Source organism: Onthophagus taurus, chromosome 1, assembly GCF_036711975.1.
Source record: "Onthophagus taurus isolate NC chromosome 1, IU_Otau_3.0, whole genome shotgun sequence".
NCBI classification, from domain to species: Eukaryota; Metazoa; Arthropoda; class Insecta; order Coleoptera; family Scarabaeidae; genus Onthophagus; species Onthophagus taurus.
The window spans coordinates 11,517,382-11,537,872 of record NC_091966.1 but is presented as its reverse complement, the minus strand read 5'-3'; the positions used below and the strand labels follow the sequence as shown (position 1 = coordinate 11,537,872).

Below are 20,491 nucleotides of genomic sequence, written 5' to 3'. Positions count from 1 at the left end.
TTAAACTTAAGATTGTAATCTGAGTATTGGGTGCGTTGTGCACTTGGTCGAGTAATGATGCTATCCTCGCTATTGATGTTATTTTTATGACAATAAATTTGTATAGCTTCTCTGGTCATCCTCTGGTGGTACTGGCTGCTCCTGGCGAGTAACTTTGTCTGGAATGGTTCTATTTTACTGTTGATTGCTTTTTTTCCTAGTCTGATGTCCCATTTGTGTTCACACTTACAAGACAGTCTATAGACTCTTAACGCCTGGCTATCCATTCCGTTACACCTGAAACAAAAGGAAGACAAATAAAGCCCACAGGTTGACTATTTATCGTATCAGTTGTCTTCTTCTCCTTGTTGAGCAATTGGATGTCCTTCAACGTATAGACATTCTTCTGAAGCACGACCTTTAGAAGTCCTTTTTCATTCTTCAAAATTTCTCCGGCATATAATCTTCTAGGTCTTTCAAAACAACTTCTGACAATAAACAAAGGACTTCAGAAACTTCTGAAAACAAAGGACATCCTCTGTTGTAGGTGGTGGTGTTATGATACTTGCAAGTACCTGTTCGTGTGTGTTTTCTTCCGGTACACTCCATGTTTAAGTTGTCGATTATTAGTCCTAGTTACTGAAACATTGAGGAATGATAGATTGTTGTCCTTTTCTTCCTCCATGGTGAACATCGTTGAATTCTGGCGTTTTAAATGACTTAAGAAATCCTCAATCCATTGTTTGCTGTGTTGCCAGATGATAAAAATATTATCCACATAGCCATAACTTTGGTGACCAAGCATACTTTAAAGCCACTTTTTTAAATAGCTTTATTGACGAGAGCCAAATACTACAAGTTTTGCGACATATTTCGGTAATCCATCTAGTATGAGTGGCACGGCATTGCATTGTAGACAATGCACGGCATTCTTTACCGGCATTTTGGTAAAAACTGATTCCACGTCGGAGTTTACTAATATGTCCTGTAGATTCAGGAAACTATTATTAATTCCACAAAATGTTTTGAATCTTTAACGTGCGAGTCTGTGTTACCGTGGTGGAATATATGGCAACTTAATTAGGTTCTTCATTATCCTAACTATTTCATCCGTGGGATCGTTTTCGATTTTGTTTTGTGTATCTGGATCCAATAGAGTGTTCATGTTGTTCTCGTATTTCTTTCCGGTCACTACAGTGGCGTTACGTCTATTCTTCTTTCCACTCTACATCCAACTCGGCAAATAGCGAATGTTAATTAATTAGATAAAAAGTTGCTACCCGAGTAAATAATATTAAGAAGAGTATAAAACATATAGATTGATTATCATCTGATAAGAGACGTTTTCTTTTATTTCATCACAGAAAAGGTAGCTGATCTGATAAAATGGTAATGAATGAAGTAACAATAATTAAAATGATTAATAATTACGTTCCATACGCTATGAGCATTTCAAAATATCTGTAAAATAATATATTAACGAATTTATTATCTCCGCTCTAAGGATGAAAAATCGCCTGTGATTAGAACGTGTTCAATTTATTTGAAACGATTGGCACGGTATGGTTTTCTTGTCTGTTGGATATGCAGGATAAACTCACCAAGTTCACGTTTTAATAATTCACGAAAGAATGATAGTGTAGAAGTAACTTTACTCTCGAAACACATCTATAAGGTTTGATATTACATAAATCGGCACTCCCTCTTCACGTCCAGTAATGTGTAAATGAGTAGGTTAATATAGATTGAAGATTAAATGTTCGATTAAAAGTTACAATGCTAATTTAATAGACATAATTGTCACGATTATGTATATCAGTAAAGAAACAATAATTGGCTATCACGTTAGGTTACAGTGTTTTTAAGGTGAGTTGGCGAACTTTTTCTTTATTATATATTCATAACATTATCAATAGCTTATTAAATATCATAATATACACACTAAAATCAACATTATTAGAAAGGAATGATAACAACAGCACTCACGTTTAATGGCGGACTATCTGTGCGAATACAATATTGTTAAAAGCAAATGAATGTATTTTTTAACGAATTACTTTAAAACGGAGTAAAACGGAGAGGGTTTAATCAAAATTGTGCTTCGGTGAATATTCATTAGGGCATAATGTAGAAAAAATTGGTTTGTAAATACTGTCGAATCTACATTGTAAATTACAAGTAAAAAATTCAAATTCCGGATTACCGGGATAATGCGTGCCCGTTTTAATTGTGTTGCTATACTCGATCCGGGGGACTCTGATGGCTCTCGTTGATTGTTGATGTCCCTCGATGAACGGTTGCTGCACAGCTTTTTTACCTATTGACGTTTCCGCTGTGCGACATTGATTGCATTGCTATAAAACAAATTCGTATGAGTTGCAACCAGGGGATGAGTATTTATGTATTTTTGGAATGTTTGATATGACCAGAATAATAATTTACGATCATTTTTAACGTAACTCGACCTAACTCACACTAGGGAAATATCATTTTATTTAAATTACACTTTTATATCGGAATAAAACGGATATTTGATCGTATAAACATGTATGTTAGAATCATAAAAATAAATTAAAAACATAAAACACGCGCTTGCTTGAATTGAGAAAATCAGAAAAATAATTTATCGTTTGCTTGTCCTGACTTCTTTAGAAGTACTCTTGAAAATTTGAAACCGTCCAATTTTATCTGGATGAAGGAGTTTGGTCCTCAAACTTTCTTATCAAAAGGTTCAAAGGATAGCTTGGGTTCCTTTTAACTGAAAGCTTTCGTATGCCACCTAGCAACGTTCTGCGATAATCTGTTTTATATACGCAAAATTTACTCGCAACTTAGAAGATATTTATATAAGTAAAGGAGGGTAATTAAATAGACTTAAATTATCAACTGCTATGATAAATGATATATAAATTAATACATTTTCTATTTATTTTTGACTGTTTTATGTATTATATTAACCATTTTAATATCTTATTTTAACTACCGGTAATGTAAGTATAATAGGTAAGGAAATTTTCCTGAGGGGTCGTCGTACTATACGAGGATGGGAATTTAATTTCTTAAAGGATTATCGGTGCATCGGTCGCCGCTTCAAGGCACAAAGGCGACCCGGGAATACCTCATTTGTCCCATTAATCCGATAATGCTAAATATAATGAATTTGGGAGTTGCGCCAGTACGGCCTGATTGATTTTCTGCAAAGGTAGAACCGCAGCAGCGACTGCAGGATTACGCGAAGTCTTCGTCGTCTGAGACGAATTTCTCACTGTAATCTGATAACGGCCCAACAGGGATATGCCATTTACGTTGTCTATTCGTTGCCAGAATGGCAAATTAAACTCCTGCTTGAAAACGTTTCAAGAAGTATAATAAACGATTTATTTTCAAAGCATTCACAAATCATCATTAAATTGAAACATTTACAAAAAAATCTTATTCACTTAGAAATGTACACAATATTTCAAGTGCTTACAAACACTTTCGTACTAATTCATTAGATTTATGAACCTGTTACTCTGTTTTCACCTTCACAAGTCTTTTATCATTTTCCACACGCACAGGTAATACATCACTTGTTGCTGTCGGCCGTCACTAAATATTAATTGAAATACTTTCGACCACAAAATAGGTTTGTCTTTTTAGACAACGTATTCTGTCTTAAATTAATTAGAAACGCGGAAAACACTCTTTGTTTCTTTAACTTAGTATAATTTACGAAATGTTCTCTACCTAACAAGTTTATTTAAAACAATAATGCGAATCATATATTTCAAAATTATAACCAAAATGCATAAAAGCACACACAGTAATTTTCAAGGCAATACAATATTTCCCCAAAGCCCTATTCGCAACATTATTTCATGTGTAATTCTCACCGATGCATTAATAATTCTTCGTGATGTTACTCCCGCGTACAATTTGCTTTAAAGTTTTACTGCTAAAGTTCGCAACTGTGCACACGATTTCTTCCTGCACTTAACCGTCGTTAATCCAGCGGCATGCATTTGCTGAAAATCTCGTCGGGGGTTGCTTTTCCGGGGGACCAAGCCGTGTCAGGTCGTCGCAAAGCGAAGCAGCGTTTTTCATCCTTCGGGAACAACGCGAATTTAACAGACACGTCTACTGTTATTACACCCTGGAGAAGACCGACCGGAAATTTATGTGGTGTACATCGAGAGTTAGTGCGACGTAAAAGTGTAACGTTTGACTTATGACACTAAAGCGGTCACGAAGTCTACTTACTGAGCACGGAGTACGGTAATTTATACACGGAAATTAACGGCCGAAGAAAGCGGTAAGTTTCTTGGTGTGGCAGTACAAAGTCGAGGTTCTAAAAGTTTCAGCTATATTGCTGTAGAAGGAAATAGAGTGGATTTTATTAAATATTACAACGATACTAAAATAGAAGCATAAAAATAGAGATTTTTTGTATGATTTCCAAACCACTGATTTTAAATGATTCAGAAACTTTGAACAAAGTAGCTCAAGAGTAAGTTGTTAAACTACATGAGTTGTTATTTAATCAGTTATCAGCGATTTAAGTTAACTGTGAATGACGTTGATAACAGTAAAAGCATCTATACACAACTAAGAACGAGAATACCAAGTTTTGTTTGTTATTTTACATCCATTAACCCCTTCTATATTGTGACCATCATCTACACCGGTTTCTTGAAGCTAAAAACTACCTAGGTAAGTTTTCAATTTATTTTTGTTGCTGCCGAAATTGGAGATTGTCTTCTTACGACGAAGTATAACTTATTGTATAGCTTTAAATGTTCTTTTCGCAATACTTTGCCACTTGGCTACATGTTTTCGGCGTTCAGTTCCCCTTTATTTATTACTTCTAAGTATGTGATTTCTCTCTTGATCTCTATCCGTTTCAAGGTATGCAAGAAGCTATTTTTCGTGCTTTTGTTGAAACCTAGTATTTCAGTTTTCTGCCATTCAATCCAATTCTCAGTGCATATCATTATGGAAACATACCTTTTGTTGAGTACATCACCTAAACAGTTTGGTTATGTGATCATCTTTTTTGTCTGGCTGTTTTTGTATTTGGTATGTTCTTCTAATATTATGGTGCTTTCATTAACAGGTAATGTAAACCTCTTTGTTATGATATGAATATATAAGTGTGTACATATTTACAACTAAGGATGGACCTGAATGCATATAGTAGTTAAAGTCATTTGTACTGCCCCAAAGAAAATTTTGAATAAGTGATTTCGATATTATACAAATAGGATTTGTAAAATTTTTGTTAAAGGTGTCAAGATTATTTTCATGGTAAAACTAAAACCGTTTCGATCGGAATTTTAGCGGGAATAAATTTTTTTAAGACATGGCTCAAATAATAACAGTAATTTCTAGTTTTGTTTATAACACACTCAAATGGAAATCTTACTTTCATAAGTGTCTTTTTTATTACAGGTTAGTGGTGGTAATTGACATCAATTGCGGTGGTTGGATCTTGCTCCACTTGGTTATTTAAGGTAAGCATATTAAACTGTTTAACGTTAATTTTAAGATATATTATGTATAAGGTATAGATAAAAATCACACAGATATATTCTTATATTCATTATTGATTTTATATTTTTATTTGTTTAATTTAATTATATGTTGGCTCCTAAATATAAGGTGCTAATACAGCGATATGAATAGAGTCAGTACGTCACTTCAGTAGCATGTATATCGCGAGTTGACTGTTTTGGATAATAGCTATAACCTCAAGTTGTGGCAATTTCCTGGCTACGATGACACTTCTGGGAGTTTTAAAAGTTTCTGACTTCATATCTAAAACCATTTGTAAGTGAATTAATATTGTTGTACAGATTTTGCAATTGTATATGAAGATGTAGTAGCGTAAGTTACTTTTAAAAGGTTTATGTTTATGGCTAAGCTTAATCGTATTAAATTACCTAACCCCGTTCATTCTTAATGGCAGATTCACAGGTGTAATATTTACTATTTTTCTCTCAATTTACTGAAAACTGCTTAAACGAATCTCTGAATAGATGTGGTTCTGCTAGAGAAGTATTGAAATAATATGAAATAGGTATGGTACAATCTCAATTAATATTAAAACTGAACAAATGCAAAATTTGTTTCAAACGAAACATTATACTACTCAGTGTTAACAGACTTGTTAATTTTAATCTTGTTAGATTTATAGCTAAATTTAACAATAGTTTGGCCGTTATTGTATGTGTGGATGATGATTTGGTTTTAATCCATCGATTTCAATATAAATTTATTGAAGGGTGATAATCAAACTTTAACTTCACTCGATTAAACAACTTCGTTTGGTCTAGTTTAAATTATGGATTCCCCTCTCGTCCATCAGTCTAATTCACTTAATTTTCCTTTCGAATTAAACTTCATTACTTAATCAAAATTCGGAACTAGCCATATCTGACCACGATTTAATTTACTATGAACTTAGCGTTGCCACCAAAATATCTTCCCCTTGTTATCGTAATCACCGGTCGTCGTAATTTACCTGTTCTTTGCTAAGTTAAAAATGATGTGGATTGAATGACAGTTTTTAAATAATGCATTAATGGATATTTACGAATTTTCATATGTACCTAGTCATTTTCGCTTCACCAGAGCTCCTACGCCTCGGTTGCATTGAGTTATTATAAATCACTGCGAATTTTTACAAATGAATTTATAAGATGACAAAAGCGTACTGTTTTCAATCAAAGATGGTTCGTTGGGTATCTGAACGTTTTTAAAAGCAGGCGATTTGGCTATAAAGTTTGCGCTCTATGTAGTAAACATTACTACGTATTCATCCTGACAAACTTAATATAAAATTTATGAAAGGACAATGAAGTGTATAATATTTGTATTAACCATAGGATAATTGTAAATAAACTGTCGTTGAAGGTAATCGATGAGGATCAGGACACGCAAATCAAATGTAATATTAAAAATAACTCGGCTGGTCTTGATGACTTAAACATTAGATTGATTCAAATATATTCACCTCATAGCTTTTATCACACACTTGATGAACAGGTATTTTTTGCATATCATTTCCCCACTTGCTTATACCTTACGGAATATAATCTTTAACACTTCACATTCGGGAGTTGGCAATATTATAATTACAAAACAACTCTATCGAACATTGTTGATAATATTAGAGGTAGCACATATTCAGGAAAATTTACATAAATATATCTGATGTTTTATGCTATGCTACGATACGTAAGGTTTGATGTTTTTGCATCCGGTTTATTATACAGCTTGATGAGTTGCGTGTATCGTTACCTTCGACAGTACCAGGGGTTTGAAAGGATGCAATTTAGGATCCATTGTTATAGTCACTTTACATATTACGCATACATCTAGTTAAATATTTCTTTTGGTGGTTAACTCTAAAACAGTATCTCATAATTTCTTACCTGATACAATAACGTGTCCCTTAAAAGACAAAAAATTAATCGCTTTCTGCAAAATAGTCAGTTGATAATTAAATTTCTTATTAGTGATTTCAGAAGACAGTATTATCCCGTATCAAAACAGATTTCAGTACAAAATCCCTTCTAAATATTGCTTGGCACAGTAGCAAGTAGCAGTGCTTTCTTAACACTTAACACTAAAAACACTTACTGTCAGGTAGGATGTGATTTAGGTCAATGCATGTTATAATATGAAAAGATCATAGAAAGAGATTATTAATTATTTTCTTAATTTGAATAGTTCACCCTTAAGAAGAAATAAATAAATTCCAAGGGCTTGGTATAAAACCAAGAACAACTTCGTTTTTATCGCCTTGTGAGCGTTTTTCTCAAAAGTTTTTTACAAATCACCCCCAACGTACACTAAACAGATATTAACTACATTTCAAATATACATATAACAATAAAATCCTGTGGAATATATGATCTTCAAACCTTATATAACGAATATTTTTAGATTATTTGCCGTTTAAGTTCACATTAGATAGCTTAAAATCAGAACCTATTGATTAGTATTATAGCCTTATATGAAATGTTCATGTATTAAATTCATGAATGTGTGCAACTATACTTTCCATTCTCTTCTAGTCTAAATATCTTTGGCATAAACTTATTACTTAGCCTGTTCTTCTAAAATGGAGATGGAGATCTTGCGATCTGCAACACCCTCTTCTCTTTCTAGCCCATCTAGCAATATTCTCAATGCCGCATATATTTTTGATATTTTTGTTTTATCTCATAAAGAATAGCCGGTTATGGGTCATAGAGTTCGCATTTCAGTAACCATCTATTTCAGTTTACATATTATATTAGGTATGTAGATACCCCGATGTAATTGCTGCTTTAATTGTTTGAGCGTATACCTTTGCCTTCAATTTTATAGTGCTGCTTATCCAGGCTCTCAAATATTAGAAATTCATTACCTCATTACTTTACATCTTCTTGGTTGTTCTGAATGTTTTTGTAGCGTAACAGATTATTTTGACTTCTTTGTTTCTCATTCTGTAACCGTCACAAGCGATCTTGATATTCTCGATAGATCTCTTCGTCTATTTCTGAATTTATGACTTTTTTCTGTTTTCTTATATAGTTGTCAGACAGATATAGTTGTTGCTTGTACGTTGATTGGTTTCTTACAGTTCCTTAACATTGATTGTTACAGTGATTATTCATTCATAAATTTCTCAAGACTCGAGAAAGCTAGATAAATCTTAATATGTAATTTCATTAAATTCAGTTCAACAAGTTTTGCCCTATCAATTGGTTTTATAACTAAATTGCTTTATATTTTCACATCATTTTTTGCTTTAAATTATAGTGTCTCCAGTTCCTGCTCTGTTGATTCTTAATCATCATTGCATGTAATGTTATGTGGTATAATTCAGCAATTACTTTCAATTCGTCTTATATTCATCATTTCCAAATGTTCTTGCAGTATGTGACATTTTGTTGGTGATATTTTGAATTGTTTGGTTTCTAGCATAATTAATATAAAAAATTAGTTGTTTTGGTACAGAAAACCCCCGCACTCGATTTTTGGCTTAGAAAGTAGCTAATTTCCAACCGAGAACGGTGCTACCTATTCCCTATTTCTGTCTAATCTATACCAAGAAAAGTAAGATTACATTGTATACCCTAGATCATATATATACTATCTTCTATATCGCTGACTAAGGCAGCAAAAGAGTGTAAACACTAGAGTGCAGATATATATATATCTGTCTCTGTCGTGCCCCCGTCTACTCAAGAGACATGCGTGAACACGTGGTGAGTACGCTTTTATCTTATTGGACGGTAAATTAAAAATTAATAGCAGCTGATGACCTTGATGTTTATAAAACACCAAATAAATGTTTGACATAAACATAACCTAAAATCTAAATATTTAGTTATGTATATTATAGGTTTCATGTGTATAATAACATAATTATTAACATATTTTAGGACTAAGCAATTTAAAATTTAATTATTATTTGTTAAGAAAGTGAAGAAAATTTGTTAAAAGTAAAATAAAAAAGAAAAAGAGTAGGGGAGATATTTTTGGGACCTAAAAATTGGTTGAGCAGGTAGAAGGAAAGATCTCAGTGTAATAAAAAAGAATTCAAAGCCCTCCTTTTCTTGAAACATTTTTCTTAAAAATTTAATTAATAATTACTTCGATATGATGAAAATTTTATGATAGAATATTATGTACATTAAATAGTAAGTACCCTAAGTACATATTTTATATCTTTAATTAATGTAACAACTTCATTAAAGGGCGTATGCTCACAAATTATGTTAAAAATTAATAACTATATTTTGGTACACATTTTTAATAATTACTATGTATATATGTATGTATTAATTTAATTTTAAAGAATATAATGTTTAATGAACAACCTACATAAAGTTGATATTTAAAGCAATATTCAACATCAATTTCACACAAAAGTACATATATTCTAATTTATTTGATGCATCTACGATAATTTATAATTAAAGTCAATTATCTACAATAATTGCATTTCAAAGCTGCATAAAATACGCGCGAAACACTTCAAACTCTTTAAAATTTACGATTCGCGCAAGCACCTTCACGACATGGGGGCACGACAAAAACAAAACATATATCATTCCGTCTGCTTTTGATGGAAACGCTCGCCACTCATTGCTTAGATAGGGAGTCAGCGATATAGGAGATAGTATATATATGCCCTAGATAGACATTTAAGTGCAGTTTCACTCTCAATTTATTCAAATTTTCTCCTAAAGTTATAAGGAATCATATACGCTTCTAGAAACGAATTAAAATCCGAATAAATTAATGTTTGACTTTAGTTTACTGTGCTGGTGTCGAAGGGCCGTTTAAAATTCGATCATCGTGTTTGTGTACGATCGAAGAAAGAATTCAGCTGCGGGAAAGTCAAACATTTCATCGTGAAAGGTTAAAAGTTAAACTTGAGGGAAGCCAGACATTTAATCACGAAGGTAGTGAGTAATTACTTACATATTATCAGATTTAGAGGCTTCCACACTAATTATTTCTTCTAAAATACTTCACCTAATCTAATCCAAAACAAACTTATAAAACTTTAATAGAAATATCTTTTATTTGAACTCAGTTTTTCAAGAAATCTATTTCTACACAAACTGTGTAACTCCCAGCTAACGTGGAAAGTTGTAAGCAATAATAATTGACAGGTTTCTCAGAAAAAAAGCAAAGAAGTGATATATTAGATCTTTAGGTAGACGTTGTTGGATTCTCGATCGAATGTAGAGACGCGTTTATTTCAACCGTTAGCGTGGCTTTCCTTCACATCTCATTTTTCTCTCTGCCTCGCCATCATCGTGTTTCGCCAACTTTATTCCGTTACACTGACGATCAGCGTAATCCGCGAGTGACACGACCTTTCCCAGGAGAACACGTCACCGAAAAGAGGCGCATTGATCATTTTCTAAATAGCATTTCGGGACTGTCGCTACATTTCAATCATGTTCCGTTAGGGTGGATGAATGGGGACAAATTGAGTTGACAAGCGAAAGGTGGTATCTTTTTATGATTTTTTTGTCGGGATAAACTAAAAGGTATAAAAAAATCTTTCTCTTCTAAAATTGTTACTATACAAAAGACAAAAAATAGAATTATTTTTATATGTGTATTTGGTGGGTTTTCTCTTTGCGACTGTATTTTTCAGTGCAAATAGATGCACGAGGAAAGGTTCTTTAAAAATATATAAAAGCACTCAGAGTGGTACCGTGTGATGTTGGCGTTCAAAAACCCAGTTTTCTTATTTGTGTCAAATACGAGACACCGCTACAAGGCACTCCAAGGAATTTATTTGGGAAGTGTATCTCTAAAACGAATTTTCAACACCAAATCTAAAAGAACTTCTTTTTATAAAGCGAAAAAAAAACAAAAAATAAGTTACCACAAAAATATCTCAACACGATTTGAACATGTCCGTTTCCAAAAGTAAATTATAAATTACATTTTAGCTCCCAGATTGAAAAATTTCCAAGTTTAAATTGAATGCATATAAATCTACCTAAATGTATTTTATGAAAAAAGTACAATGCCTTTCGGCTTGGCAGCATACATTTGCACATAAAGAGAGTTCTGACCGTATACCAAGTTTCTTTTGACGTAGCTATTTCACCACGAAAAGAACTCGGCGTTGTCGTCTACATGTTCTACATGCATGCATAATATAGAGGACCATCGGACCAAACGGTGCAAACAACCGATCATCGAAATCCTTTTCAATAATATCCAGAATACATCGGGACGTGCTCGTATAGTGAAAGATTGGATCTCGAATAAATTCTATTCCCTCTGAAAAATCCGAAAGCGGAGACGGTATATAACGTGGGTAAGAATTTGCTTAAAAGAGGCTGTTTCGGCGGTAATGTACTAACATTGTCTCCCTTTTCGTGGGTAGATGGAACGTATTTCATATTTGCGAAAGGGAAAACGACACGCCAACGACGAACCTAACGGTTTCAATATTTACCTTTCACTTACCATTATTTGGTTCTTGGAATTTCAGCCAAATTTACATTTATCTCCCACTCGAACGGTTTTTTATTTTCCGGATTGAATTAAGCGCTAGTCCAATAACATATGGCGTCACTTAAGTCACGAATCGGGCAATTTTATGTTCCGGCACATTCAATGCGAAATTTCGGACCATTTCACTTGAAATACGATGCCACCCGTTCCCTGGTCCTATAGTTTAAAATCAGAGTCCATTACGACGACACAGCAAATGCGAAATAAAATTTTTATATTTGAGGCAATCTATTTATATAACTATTTCGTTCCCGGTCGTTAAATTTATCGACCAAATAGATAAATAGAGAGACCATTAAAGGGTTATAATATTAATCAAGCTTGCACTCAATTTGTTTCGTTTCGCCGTTAACTGAACGAAAATAAAACAAACTAAAGTTTTCGCATCAAATTTCCGCCTGATTACGTAATCGATCCTAAATAAACGTGAACAAAATTTACAGGAAACAGTTGGTGTCCTAAGAAAATATTTGAAATTAGACTAAAGTCAGGTTTGCTCTTAGTTTGTATAATAAATTGTTAAGGAATATAATTAATTTTATTATTTCATCAACATCTCAGATGCAAAGTATCGTAAAACATTATAATTCCCCCGAAAGCTTTGTGTACGCAGATAACGTCAAGGAATACGGGAAGGGCGCAACGTAAATTCGTATTATCCTTAAATGAAGATTTTATCGCCGATGTTATGGAAATCTTGTCTCGGCGAGTCGCCATTGTAACTCTACGGGTACAAGGAAGCCGCATAGTACCATAAATCCGGCGCGTTCAGATTTGTGCATACAATTACGCCATTCTTGTTTGCCGGAATGGTTATCGCGTAAGGCACTTAAATAGTCGTAATTGTTGAATAAACGGTATCTCGCTTAAACCTGTACTTGCTCAAGCAAATATACAATAGAAGAGATGTTGTTTTAATCTCTTTAAATCGTAAATTCCTAGATAATGTTTCTTAATAAATATGTGAAATCCTAGAAGCCAAAAGTTAGGAAATTAAGTTTCTTAGCTAATAAATACAAGTATTGTAAATTTCGTATTTCTTTGACAGTCTTCTGCGAAATATTATTCACAAAATGCATCATCATAAACTTGTAGCACTAAGAAAAAAAGCCACTTTCTTAGAAGTGTCTTTTGAGGTTTTTTTTTTCATATCAAACATATTTTGTGCATTTCCCGTTATGAGATTATAGATGTTTAGGTTGTACGTCCAAAGTTGTTTGTAGTAGTACGCTTTAGAATTCTTCATATGTGGAATGGGTATACTTTTATTGTAAATCAAGACATATCGGGAACACAACACACCAGATGGTACTATTTTCTTGATTTAATTCTAGATTCTGAAACAAGAATTTTCAGAATAAATTCTGTCACATTATAAATTCTTCCCGTTTTCTCATCACCACATCTAATGCGACAATCGTTACGATCAGAAACGAAGTTTGTAAATACCATTATTTAAGTTTTCAGAGGTGTTGAAATAAAGCTTCCAGGAATATTTAAATTAGAATTATACCTACAATGATCCTGTTAGCGCTCCGAAGCAATAAATAAATAAATGGTGTATTCTCAAAGCTACTTTTGTACATAAACCTTTTATTTCCGATCCAAGCTTATCTTTCCTCAGTAAAGGTCGGCGAAGTTTCTGTCAGCTTTGACGTTTAATCGGATTGATGGTATGAGACCAGCAATCAAAACGATTGTTAGTTTCAGATCTCTTCTCGGCTATATTCATGGAATCATTTTCTTAAAGTGCAGTTGGCATAAATAAAAATAAATTCACTACCTTGTCGTCATCAGTATAGTGGTTAAAAATTGATATTTATTGTTTTTTGTTTTCACCATGCTAGAAGATTCAACAGCTTTCAGATTTCTTTTTTCAGGTGGTTCGTCATCATCAATATTTTGTTTAATATCGATTTTGTGTTTTGTTTTTAAATGACTTGCTAAAGCTGATGTGTTTTCATCCGCACATTTTAAAATTGCGTAACATTTCGTACATTTTGCTTCATTTTTGTTTACTCTCTGAAATATTTTTCACACACCCGATTTTCTTTTGTCCATATTTCGGCTAAAATACAAATAAATTTACATACATTTCATTTGAATATAAAACTGAAATAAGTACCCGTGTAAAATTTAAACACTTTTAGTAGAAAACCACAACCTCACGTTGCATACAATGTAGTGCAACGTGTCAAATCACCATCTAACCTAACCTCGAAACAAAACATTATGCGGCGAAATGCGCGCAGCACGTACCATTCCATAAAAATTGGGGATTCCCCGATTGTTTTTGTCGAACAGTTAAAAATTTTAAAACCGGTTAACCGGCTTCAATTAACCGGTGTTCGGTTAAATTAAAATTTGTTAAAAAAACCGGTTAACCGATTTTGCCTTAGGCCTTCTGCACACGGAGCTGCTCGTCATAGACGCGTATTAGACACGATTGTAAGAAGGCGTACGCTTCAGTACATTTCACGTATTTCTAAATGAAAATCTGCAGAAGACAACGCAGCGTCGCGATTTCGTCCAGCAAAGTAGATCCTCTTCATCACTTGACATATTGGCAAGTACTGAACAAAATACGTTTTAAGATCGGTTTGTTTGCGGATCTTTAGGCGTATAAGAAGCGTCGCTGCATGACGCTTTTAAGTGTCTTATTATACGAAATCGCCAAGCCGCGTCGTTATTTGCAGGTTTTCATTTAAAAATACGTGAGATGCACTGAAGCGTACGCTTTCCTACAATCGCATCTAATACGCGTCTATGACGAGCAGCTCCGTGTGCAGAAGGCCTAAGTAAAACACAAAAATTTAGCTGCAACCGTAAAGTTTGAGTTGCAACCGATTTGATGGAATGTTTCCAGGGGGACAACACATGGAAATTTAAATGTAGGTAATTCGAGACACAATAAAACAGTTGCAGGAAACAACTGTGGTGGCACTAAAAATCATAACGAACCTATTGAATCAGGTCAACCATGTCGAAAACGTTTTCGAGGAAGACTCCTCAATCCTCATATTCGGTATCTCTCAAATCAAATGTATTTATAGGAAACAAGCCGATTAAAAATAGAATGTAATAAATCCAATCAAAGTTTTTAGGATTTTGCTTCTCTGAATGCAGCGTCTACCACTTTTCGACAAATTAGAACTTAGAAACAATGCACAGAAAATAATTTTTGTTAAATTAAAATAAAGTCCATTTCAAAATCAGGAGCAACTGGAATTGAATTCTAGAAACGGTATAAAACCATCCACAAGTCGCAAGGGAGCCGAATTCAAAGATCTATTTGTTGCAAGTATTTCATAGCTTGTTGGAAAAGAAAATATTATTATTCGTAATATTATTTCGTATTATTATTATTAGTGATACATATTTAGGCGTGTATACCTAGCATTATTTTTAAACTCTCGTCTACTAAATTCTAGAACAAAAAAAAGTTTTGTATCTCGATTTTCAACTGAGAGGAATTAGGTTACATTACATATTTAAAAAGTAAACCACATAAAAATAAAAAATCATTACTTAATAACGTTAATCCTGCAATATTGAATAAGTTCTTGTTCATGAATCAAAAGAAATCTCTTTCAAATTAAAATTGAAAAATTGCTAATGCAGCTAAACAAATTCAGCTTCAAAATATTTCAATATTTCCAATGTCAATAAACCGATAAATGGTATCTTGTCCAACGTACTAAATATAAATTTAATGGTTATCAGTTGATCTATGAAGATATTATTTGTCATGGTCTACAGAAAATATTACGAAACCAAGCCTTAAAATGACAAAGGCTAGTTATATTAGACGATATTACAGCGATAAAAACAGAGAACGACCATTTACCCAATTCGACACGGAGCATCTAACAAGATCTGGGAACAACTACCTGGTCGTCTAGACTGTAATCGGCATTATATCAAAATGCTCGATTGTGGACATGCAATTATTGTAGGAAAGTTGAGTACATATCTTCAGTGTGTAGATCAAATTGTTTTTCCTTTTTTAAGTACGAAAGCCGATGTTACTTCTTATTCAGGTTCATTTAGATAAATACCAATAAAATTTATTGACGTGACTAACTTTAGATTTACTGCAGTTAGATGGTATTGAATTATGAAATGCACTAATAAAGGTGAAACTGTTGATAGTATCATTTTGCTTGCAAACCTAATCTATAAGGTAATAAACTTTTTATTTATAGAATTTCTTCTAAAACAGGATGTACATGTATGATTCGAACAACAGCCATAATATATTGTTTTTTCTTATAATTATGAATTCAATCCAGAATGATTAGAAGGTAACTCCGCTGTTCTTAACTACATTTGTAAAAACTACTTATTAAATATTGTATATTTATTCAATAATTTATTATTAACTTTAGCTTCAGTAGAGTCTAGGTTGTCTTCCAACATGAATACAATCGATTGGGATACACTATACTTCCGTGAGGTATCTATATTCCGATTTGCAGCAAAAACTCAACAGCTCTCGTGCGATACGAGTGAAGAGCGAACGCAACAGATAGAAAAGGAAAAATGAGATTTTTTTTTAAAGAGAAATAGTATAATGTCGAATATGCAATTCATTCACTAAGACACACTTTTTATACTATTGCCTTATGGTAACAAAACCTAAATAATCAAAATTAATTTCTATCTCAACACGTTTGTCACCACAAAGTTGAAAAAAAGGGCTGGTGGGTGAAGACGTTTTTTCATGTACTATTATCAGTAATGGTAAAGCAATGTCAAGTATACTACGAAATAGTGTTTTCTTATTTGTTTAAAATATTTACGCCTTGCGTGTACCATGGCAATCATAGTGCCTGAAGTAATCAATTCTGACACTATGACACGTATCTCGGATCTCGCCTTAACACAGAACCATCCAATCACACAAGCTGGATGTAAATGCGTTGTATAATAAATAAGTACAAGAGAATATTACGCAGAAGAATCGAATTCACATACCAATATAGTAATGCGAAGTTATGCAATAAATCGCATATAATTATAGATTATAATAATTAAAAGGCTCTTATTCACTTATCGGGCTAGATAAAATCCAACATAAAATGGTAGCGGAATTTAACATTCAGACTATTACTTGACTTAACCATTGCCAACCTTATATTCTCTACGGAACTGTTACACTAGCGAATATTTCCATAACTGAATTTAGACAACAAATAGTTGAATAACCTCTGGACCTGAAGGAAGATATTGCTTAGTAGAGGTCCACTAAGCACAAAACAAACTTCGAAACAAACTCCTCAGCATCAGGAAGACCCACGGCACAAAAGATTACTTTTAGATCCAAGTTCCGTTGCATACAACGCAACAACTTCTATTGCTTTGTTTGCTTCTCCAAAGTACATTTGTACATAAAACAATAAATTTGTGAATGAATTTCCATAGCTATACGTTTTGTAATACATTTATAAAGATAACATCGAGCAGGTACTACTGGGTAGACCATGTCGAGAGGTGGTGTAGGCTGTGTGAAGAAGATTGAGAGAAGCTGGAACATATGTTGGGAAGGTGTAGCGAAGAAAGGCTACAAAGAAATGAGGGAGGTAGTTGGGACGAGGGGACGGAGGATAATAATGGAAGATAAGTGTTTTTTTTTTGTATTGTTGATATTGTATATTGAATATTATATTTATATCATGGTGTATTTATATCATACTGGAAATTGTAGACTTTAGTTAGTTGACAATAAAAAGCATTATCTGTATACATAACATTATGGTAAACAATAAACATAACAATTCGCTGAACTCATATTGACTAAAAGTTCCTATGAATTCAATCGTGTTGCTCCAGGAGCAAATACACATTTTGATTTACCAGACTATCTAATTGTGGAATACTAACACTGCAATGGCCAGTAAGAGACATATGTCGGCAGACGCGCCATGATGTTATGTGAAAGACACGTAATCTGGAGATACTCTGAATCATGTATGTTCTGTACGTAAACTACGTCCAGACTAACAAATGAAATGAGATAGTAAACAAAACATTCAGTTGAATCTCGTTAGGAACAAGTTATTTGAAAGTACTTGCCGCTTATTCTTAATACTACATTTATATAGGCACATCAGACCACATACGATGGCAGTGTGCAGTATCGATTCACATCATAAGTCAGTTTACATATTAAGAAATGATAACTTAGGGGTGCTAAATAAGTAATACTTCAAAAAGGGTTTGAAAATTATAGAAAGAAGTTGAATATGCTTTTATTCGCAGTTATTCAAGATGTAAATGAGGACTTTCTTAATGTTAATCCGTGAAAATCCCAGTCAATATCTTTGTCATCATGCCACAATTATTCCTTTTTGTGTTGGGATAATCGAGTTAAATACGGTTGAAATAATAAAGAGAGATGAAAAAGATGGTCTTATTATACCTTTTAACTGCTTTGCCTATGTTATAATTTTAAACTGGATGATTAAAAATTCACCCGATCTGACAATTCTATTTCTCAGAATATTTTTCTATTTACTATATTTTTTCTATCAAAAATGAGATAAGAAATAAGTTAAAAATGCACAACTTAAACTGGCTATCAGCTATCGAATAATATCCTCTTCGATCCAAAGCATTTCCTCCACTTTCTAACACATTGGAAAAGCTGTTTACCTCTATCACAATGCTCGTTATCCACCTTAACGCAACTCGGTAGCGTCGTGTGCAATCGCGATCGGATTTCTACTACAGCTATATGATCTTGGTGATATTACCTTTCGTCCTTATTGCCCCCACTTGATAGAAAGTGCCGGTAAATGTGCAGTTATAGTTGGAAATAATAATTGAGTAGAGGATACTGAATATTATCAAACAGAATAATTTAACGATAGGTATAATACAAATGAGGAGTATGATATTGATGTTTACATTTGTCAATATATGAGACCAACACTAAAACGGGGCAATTATAAATTCATGATACGTTATATTAAACCCACGACTGATTCGCCAGTGTTCGATAACTAATAGTGCGCTATATGGTTACGATTAATAATGAATGTTGGACGAGAGTTTAATACCATAGGATTGTTACTACAGCTTTAAATAAATATTCAATCATGGCATTATTCAGATCTCGCTATTCAAATAAATACCAGATAACACTAATTGAAAAAAAATTTTTTTAAATACGTTTTACTGAATATTAATCTTAAGCTCGTACAACTTCAATTTTCATTAATGTATTTAAATTATTTAAAATCTCTGGAAAGCCATCACTTAGAGTTCGTCCTCCATTTGGTCGTCCCCAAGTTTCCTTTTCAAGCTTTTCCCAACTCCCCATCATCATCCTGCGACAAGATTTCCATTGAAAGTATGCAAATTCGTCGAGGAGTTAACAGTTATCGTCACGTAGCCATCGCTATCGCGAGAAAAACGTTCAATTTCTTTTATATTAACGACTTCTAATTACAACTTGGCGAGAAGTTACGTCGGTAGTTAGGCTAAGTCGAATTTAATAATTCTTGGAAAAGAAGTTGAAAGTTACCACACGGCACGAACACTTTAGATACCATCTTGTCCTAACCACGAAGACGCAAATAACATTATCAATAGTTGCTTCGAGTCTCATATGGGGCGAACCGCGCAGCCACCTACAGTTACGTTAAACTTATTCAAAGAAAAACTTTTCCATCTTCGATATTGTTATAGAAGTTTTCGAGTAAATTTAATCCCACCAATAATATGTCAATTTAACTCCAAGTTTGGCGCGAATTTCGACTCTGATTTAAGTTTCAAAGCTTTTCTCGTTTATTCGAAAAAAAAAACTTTATGGGTGGCATTAAATTTAACATATCCATAAAACTTGTCACAAACTATAATAGTTTGGATAAACTTTATCTAACTAAAAAAATCATTAACTTTTCAAATAAATTTTTAATTTTATGAAATAAATACAGTAAAACTTCGATATAACGAAACTTGTTAGAATGGACTTCGGATATAACGGACAACATATTTTTATGTTCTATTATTTCTATTTAATATATCAATATATTTAAATATAAATGTTAGCGCTCATAGATAGAATTCAGTTCGAGTTATTTCCCAAATTGTTCTATACCATGTTCATAGATAATTTCGGGGTATTCCCCGAGTTGTCTATACTATGTATAAATCAAGGACAGCAGTTTTAATTGTTATTCATCGGAAGATTGTTGTATATTTGTCACTGAACTAAAACTAGAACTAACACTTCACCTAGAACTAGAAACATTTAGAAGACTTTCCGTCTTCAGACGCACGGCTGAAGCCGAAACTTTCTAGTTCTAGGTCTAGTGTAATTTCCAGTTTTAATTGTTATTCAGTGCTAGATTGTTGTATACTTTTATTGAACTAAAAATGGAACTAACACTAGACCTAAAACTAGAAACATTTGGGTTTAGTTGTCTTAAGAGACGTACGGCTAAACCCGAATGTTTCTAGTTCTAGGTCTAGTGTTAGTTCT

General features: G+C 33.2%; 1 protein-coding gene across 4 annotated transcripts in view; it reads left to right on the top strand.

Moving 5' to 3' along the window:
* Positions 1-20,491, top strand: part of LOC111420512 (sticks and stones) — a 368,860-nt gene that overhangs the window by 79,906 nt on the left and 268,463 nt on the right. For all 4 annotated transcript variants that reach the window (XR_002707091.2, XM_023053525.2, XM_071196923.1 and 1 more), the window contains exon 2: positions 5,410-5,471. The gene's annotated coding sequence lies outside the window, so the exon portion shown is untranslated. The remainder of the gene's footprint in view (positions 1-5,409; positions 5,472-20,491) is intronic.